Source organism: Tupaia chinensis, unplaced genomic scaffold (genome assembly GCF_000334495.1).
Source record: "Tupaia chinensis unplaced genomic scaffold, TupChi_1.0 Scaffold000687_1, whole genome shotgun sequence".
Lineage (NCBI taxonomy): Eukaryota > Metazoa > Chordata > Mammalia > Scandentia > Tupaiidae > Tupaia > Tupaia belangeri.
Window position 1 is genome coordinate 2,115,064 of NW_006160210.1, and position 7,392 is coordinate 2,122,455.

Below are 7,392 nucleotides of genomic sequence, written 5' to 3' on the forward strand. Positions count from 1 at the left end.
AAAAACCTCTCCAAAAAAAAAAAAAAAAAAAGAAAACACTTAAGATAGATTATTTAACTATTTTAATAATAATTATTATATTTTGTCATAGCACATGTGTGCCTCCTGGAGAGAGACGGAGAGGAAAAATGAGAAATCACCCCTCAGGAGGTGGGCCATGCTGCAATTCCTTCTCCTCCATACTCCTCCTGGGATTTCGGGCATGCACACACATGTGCTGGGCATGATTTTCAAGCTAGCAGGTCCAGCACTCAAACCACAGTTGACCATGTGGGAATCCAGCATCTCAACCACCAACCACTCTAACGTGTGGGCCTGCTTCTTGCCTTTTTTTTTTTCTTTCTTTTTCATTTTTTTCAAGGTTTTTGCCATAGGCTATGCATGCTGGGGAGGTGGCGGGGAGAGGAATGATAAAGTGAGAAATCACCGCTGGGGGTGGGGTGGGTTGCGGGGAGTGGTATGGCCACGCTGCAATCCCATGTCCTCCATTTTTCTTCTGAGATTTTGAACATGCACACACATGGGCTGTGCATGATCGTGGTTGGCAGTGTGGGAGTCCAGCTCCTTAACTACCATGCCACCTACTGTCCTCCAGTTCCTTACTATCTGCTTTTTAATCACTTAATAGCCATCTCAGTTACCTGCCTGAAAAAGTATGGTATGTATAGGGTTTGTTGCAATCCACAGTTACAGGCTCCACTATGGGTCTTAGAAGGTGTCCCTCACGTAAGGAGGAAATACTGAATAATCAGCAGTCACGTTTCAGCCAGTCATAAGTAACCACGTTTCTGCCAATGACAGGAACCCAATGAACCACACAAAGCAGATGCCTACCTGTAGCCAAGCCAGGGATGTCTCTATTTTGTTCTGTGTCTAGACTATAACAGTTTGCTATTACCACCACTGGGCAGAACTGTCTGAACACTTTCTGGTTCTGAGACCTGCCCAAATCATGAACTGTTTTTTGGCTCAAATAAACTCTGCTAATTTGAATTTGTCTAAATTTTTAAAAATATAACTGTATTATATAAGTTTAAGAAACTAAGTACTTGTTAATTAGGGCTAAAAGAAGGTGCAAATAGAAATACTACAAATGAAAACTACATTTGAGAGCTACCAGTGGGTAGGGGTAACTGTATATTAGACTTTGCCAAAAAATAGATAATACATTTCTGAGTAAGGGAATCTGATGACAGCAGCAAGAGAAAATATGCAAAATAAAACACAGAGAAAAACAAGACTGGAAAAAAAATGAGCAGAGCTTTTAATAAGCATTATGAAAGTGTCAAGATAACTAATACATTTGTGATTAGAGAACTCCAATGAGGAGGAAGAAAAGGAGAAACAGAAAAAATATTTCACAAAGTAGGACATTTTTAAAATTTAAATAAAAATAAAACAGTGGGTCTAAGAAGGAAAATATCTGTCAACAACAGTCTTAAAATCAGGATGAAAAAAAGAAAGCATATTGTTGTAAGTTTCCTATACTAAGTATAAAGTGCTATAATATAATTGCAAGTAGATTATGGCATATGAAAGATATATATTGTTAAATTAAACTATTTTAGTCTAAAATAGCTATTGTAGTCCCACTCTTGGATTCCTATGGATAAGCCAGAATTGTACATGTTAGACCATTTTCCTGAGCTGGTTACTAAGTTACAGCCAATCACGGCAGCTAGGCTTCAGTCAATCATGGACATCCCACTTTTTAAACTGTGGTAATGAAGACAAACTTCAGAATGCAACCACCTCAAATTGTTTCCTTCCCTCATTCCTTCACATTACTTTTTGTACATCACATTGTTGTTCGTGTACATGTCACTTTCCTTTTTTGGAATTTAAATACCGTGTGACTACAAGCTTACCTAGAGTTGTCAAGAAGTCTAGGGACATCTGCCCATTTTAAATCATGTTAAGATTTGCTCAATTAAAACTCTACTCTATTAAATTGGCTGCTTTTTTTTTTTCTTTTGACAATATAAAGAACTCCAAAGCAACCACAGAACCAATGAAGTGGAAAAAAATGTTAGAAGATATTAATTCCAATGAAGGTGGAAAAATGAAGAAAGGTCAAGAAAAATAGAAATTACATAGAACTATGGTGTATTTAAATCTAGACCTTCAATAATAACACTGAAAGTACATATCTAAGTGCCCTAATTAAAAAGCAATCATTATAAAATGGATAAAAATTTTAAGATCAAATTATATTCAGCCTTGCAGAAACCACCTTTGAATATAAAATATACACAGGTCAAATGAAAGGAGTAAGCTCTGCTGCAATGGTCCAGGGAGTAGGCTGCCACTGCACAATCTTAGTGTAGCATGAAGACCCATGTTTGGATCCTGAACCAACCTACACATACTGGGAAATGCAATGTGCACCTGTAATACACCTAACTGGGAGGCTGGCGTAGGAAAATTATGGCATGTGAGACTCAAAAAAAGTTCTTGCTCCATCTCTCTCTCTTCTGAGGAAAACTGAAAAGATAGAAAAAGATGTCCCATGGTTACGGTAATGAAAATAAAGTTAGATCGACTATAAGTATTAATGTAGAAAAGTTATTTTCCGGGGCCAGCAATTAGTGTAATGGCTATGTCACTGGACTACCACGTAGTCAACCACGGTTCGAGTCCCAGACCTGGCGGCTTAAACTCAGGCTGGGCGTGTGTGCGTGTGTGCCCAAGATCCTGAGAGGAAAATGGAGGAGAAGGGATTACGGCATGGCCATCCCCCCTGGGGGGTGATTTCTCGCTTTCTGTCTCTCTGTCTCTGTCTTTCTGGCGAACACATGCACCCCATAGCAAAAACCTCTCCAAAAAAAATTAATAAGTAAGAAAAGTTATTTTCCATGAAAAGAATATTATGGGGGATAGACCAGGTCATTTCATAATGATAAGGGAAGTTATTGCAGTTTTATCAAGAAGTTATAGCAGTTCCAAATATTGAACACCTAATAACATAGCTTCAAAATTTATAAAGCAAAAACTTATAGGAGTATAAGAAAATAATTATAAATCTACAAAGATATTTAGTGGTATATCCATCACTAAATAACTATTAGAACAAATAGATTTAAGACGACTATGGCTGTGAAATGCTTGAGCAAGACTTCAATTCAGTAGACCTAATAAGCATTTATAAAACATTCCTGTCAGTAACAGATGATAACACTATTTTTAAGAGCCAATAAAAGACTTGCCAAGTACAATACTTCATGTTCTATTTCATGTCTGTATAAAAAAACATATCGGCTTTCCCAAGATGGTGACGGCTAAGGAGGGTTGGCCACAGGGAATGGGGTGGCGGTTGCACCTGGGGATTCCTGAGGCCGTGTTTGTGGAAGATGTAGATTCCTTTATGAAACAGCCTGGGATTAAAAATGCAGATATAGTACTAAAAGACGCTGGATGAACAATATCAGAAGTATAAGTTCATGGAATTCAACCTGGCTCAAAAGAAAAGAAGGCTTAAATGTCAGATTCCTGAAATTAAACAGACTTTGGAAATTCTAAAGTACATGCAGAAGAACAAAGAGTTCACCAATTCACTGGAGACCGGATTCTGGCTGGCAGATAACCTGTACCGCACAGCTTCAGTTCCTCCTACCAATAAAGTGTGTCTGGCTGGGGGCTAATGGAATGCTTGAATATGATATTGATGACGCTCAGGCGTTGTTGGAAAAGAACTTATCAACTGCCACAAAGAATCTTGATTCTCTTGAGGAAGACCTTGACTTTCTTCAAGATCAATTTACTACCACAGAAGTCAATATGGCCAGAGTTTATAATTGGGATGTGAAAAGAAGAAACGAAGATGGTTCTACCAAAAACAAAGCATAATGCTGGCAATTAGAAACGTGGTTCAGTTTTCCGGATATGTTATTTTAAATTCCCCAATGTTGATTATTAAAGATTGACACAACTTTGATTTTTTAATAGTAAGAATGATGTTTGAAACCTAAGCAAGGGAGAACCATCCTTTTATTTATTTATAAAAGCAAAATGTTTTGATATTTTTAAACTAGTACTTTTTTCCCATATTTCCAAGCAAAGTTAATGCTGCTTTCATCATTTCTTTTGTCTATCACAAGAAGACACTTAGCCGAAATGGCTGAAAACTGTGAGGTATTCTCTGGACACTAGCCTGTTTTACTTTTTCTTTATTGGCTGATGTTACTCTCACTTGAGATTGCATTGTTTGAGAAGTGGGAAAGACAGACAGTTTGAATATTTGTACTTATTTTTCTTTAGCACTTGGGAGATTTCATGATCCTCCATTGCTGTTACGTGTCTTCTGTAAATAGGATTTTGTAAATCACTGCTTAACCAATGACTATTATATTATGATAGCCTGGACTTTGCAGGAAATGATAATTTGCCTTCCTACACAGTAAGAGGGCCATTGAGACAACATTTTTTCTAACCCCAGGTAAGTGCACAGTTTGTTTGCAATGCCAACATAATGGAGATCGTGGCCAATGTGAAATAATATCCCTTCAATACTCTTAGCTAAAATGATTTTATATTTCTCAACAGTTCTCTAAACATCTTGAACAGAATATTATTAAGATCAGTATAAATCTGCAATGGTTGAAACAAGTTGTGAGCTTTTTTATTCATGCTAAAACCTCATGGGAATAATAAAAAAATAAAATCCCTGTGGATAGCCATTGGGGTACAGTGGCTAGAATTGGCAATACAGATTCTGGTAAAAACACAAGTGTATGATTTCATCTCCTCTAGTAAGTAGCACACTTGTACACTGTTTTGTACTTGTATTTCATGATATTAACACAGTGATGTAAAAAAAATTACATCACATTCTGTCCTATGACAACTGAATTGAATAAGAAATCAATAGTAGACACTTCAAAAATTTCTAAATAAATAAAAAGCACCTAAAATAAGACTAAATGTTTGGTGAGTTAAGGACCAAATTAAAAGAGAAACTAGAAATATTTTAGACTGAATGGGAATGGAATACTACTGAGATGTAACCAAAACACTAATCAGAGGTATAACTCATTTTATGAAATGAGTAAAGTTCTAAATTATTAATTTCAGTTTCTACCTAATAAACTCGAAACACAGTGAGTGAAATCCAAAGTAAGCAGGATAAAGGAAATAATGAAAGCCATATAAAACAAACAAACAAACGAACAAAAAAAACAATGAAATCGAGCCTGATTCTTTGACAAGGCCAACACTGATGAAGCTCAAGTCAGACTGATTAAAAATAATTACACTATCAGGTGTCATCGCAACAGATATTAAAAGTATAGTAAGGGAATATTAATATAGCTAACTTTTTGTCAATAAATTTAACAATTTAAATTAACCAGTCCCAAGAAAGATACACACTACTAACTCCCATTCAAGAAGAAAGAGTATAGTTTCTCACAAAGGAAAACTTTCAACTCAGATAGATTTCTTGGCAAATTTTACCAAATATTTAAACACAGAAAAGACCGATGTACTTGACACTGATAACAAAGCAAAGACTTTGCAAGAAAAGTAAAGCACCCTTCACTATCCCTCATGAAAACAGCAGCAAGAATTCTTTAAAAAGAAAAAAAAATAAAAAACAACAAGTGATGTATAAATGGCATAATAAAGTATATCAAAATGTACCATATCTCATGAATGCTGACTATGTTCAAACCTGTAAATCAATATAGTTTGTTGTATTAATAGGCTAAAACAAATTTTTTTAAAAAAACTGATCTTTTTTAAGAGAGATTTTTCATATAGGGTGCATGCCCTCGCTGGAAAGACAGAGACAGAGAGACAGAAAGCAAGAAATCACCCCCTCCAGGGGGAAATCCATGTCTCAATCCCTTCTCTTCCATTTTCCTCTGGGGATTTTGGGCATATACACACACACATGCATGCACACACACCCCTTAGGCATGAGTTTAAGCTACCGGATCCAGGACTCAAACCATAGTCAACTATTTGGGAGTCCAACAATGTATCCATTATGCCATTTGCTGGTCCCCAAAACTGATCATTTCAATAGGCCAACAGGTGGCATGGAGGTAAAGGCAGCTGGATCCCACATGGTCAACTCCACAGTTTAAGTCTCACCCGATGGCTTGAAAATCACACCACGAACATGTGTGTGCATGCCCAAAATACCAAGAGAATAATGAGTAGAAGGAATTGTGGCATGGCTATCCCCCAACCTCTGGTGGGGTGGGGAGGTTTATCACTTTCTCTCACTCTCTTTCTGTCTTTTGTCTCTCTCTGGTGAATATATGTGCCCTCTAACAGTAAACTAAAAAAAAAAGAAAAATATCATTTTAAAACACGCAGATAGAGCAAATTTAGGATCAAGTGTCTTGATTTACAAACTACTGGAATTCTATTGAGCAATCATATAGAATGAATGATTTGAACTAGTAATAACATAAGTGAATCTCAAAATAATTATGCTGAAGAAATCAGACAAAATATGCATATACAGTATGATTCCGTTGATATGATATTCTAGGTAGTGCAAAGGAATCTCTATTGAAGAAAGCAGATCAGGTGTTTCCTGGGCTTGTTCTGTGCCTGGTGGGGAAAGGTGGAATAGGAAATCATTTTCAGCTAACAGCAACAGTTGTTAAGTCCTAGTATTAAAGATTTATAAACATGCAAATGGGTTGGACGTGCGAGCTACTTTAATCCTTTCATTTATTCATATCATCAATTATTACTATGTGCCAACTATGTTTCTTGCTGCTGTGAATTTAGCAGTGTAGAACAACAAAAAAGTGTCCCAGTTTCATATAAATCACTTGCCAATAAAGGAGGCAGAAAGTAAAAATAAAATAGATGATGATAAATAGATTTAAAAGCTAAATAGACAGATAGATAAATAGAATCAGGAAAAGCCTCCTTGAAAATGTGAATTATTGTAAAGAGATGAAACAATTCCCCAGGACATTCGCCTCCCCTGTTCAGAATATTCATAGCATAGTGTTGACCTTTACCTAAATCCTTGGCACTATGTGTATTCTCGGATTCAGAATTTTCTATTTTATAATAGATTCTGTAAAATTCAAAGCAATATTCTAATCAAACATAATAGTTATATAGCAAAGCAAAACAGGTGTCTGACATGAAATGAAATAAGAAAAATAACTAGTTAGCTTTATGTCAGTTCAGGTCACATTTTGCAGTTGTAAGTATTCAACTCTGGCAATGGTTCTTACCAAAAAGGCTCATGAAAAGGCTCATATCTACCTGTACTTTCTTACTGAATACAGCTTTGAAACAACTAGTGGCTGAAGAAGGTATGATATAGGGTAGCCATATTAGAACTGGAAAGGAAAAAGAGAGTATGAAGAGTAGAGCAAAGTAAAGTGCACAATTAATCCTACCTAGGCTATACAATAAATA

The 7,392-nt window shown here is 36.1% G+C and overlaps 1 pseudogene; it reads left to right on the forward strand.

The window, feature by feature from the left end:
* The first annotated feature begins 3,349 nt into the window (after nucleotides 1–3,349).
* On the forward strand, nucleotides 3,350–3,860 carry LOC102468674 (prefoldin subunit 3 pseudogene; annotated as a pseudogene).
* Nucleotides 3,861–7,392: the final 3,532 nt, after the last annotated feature.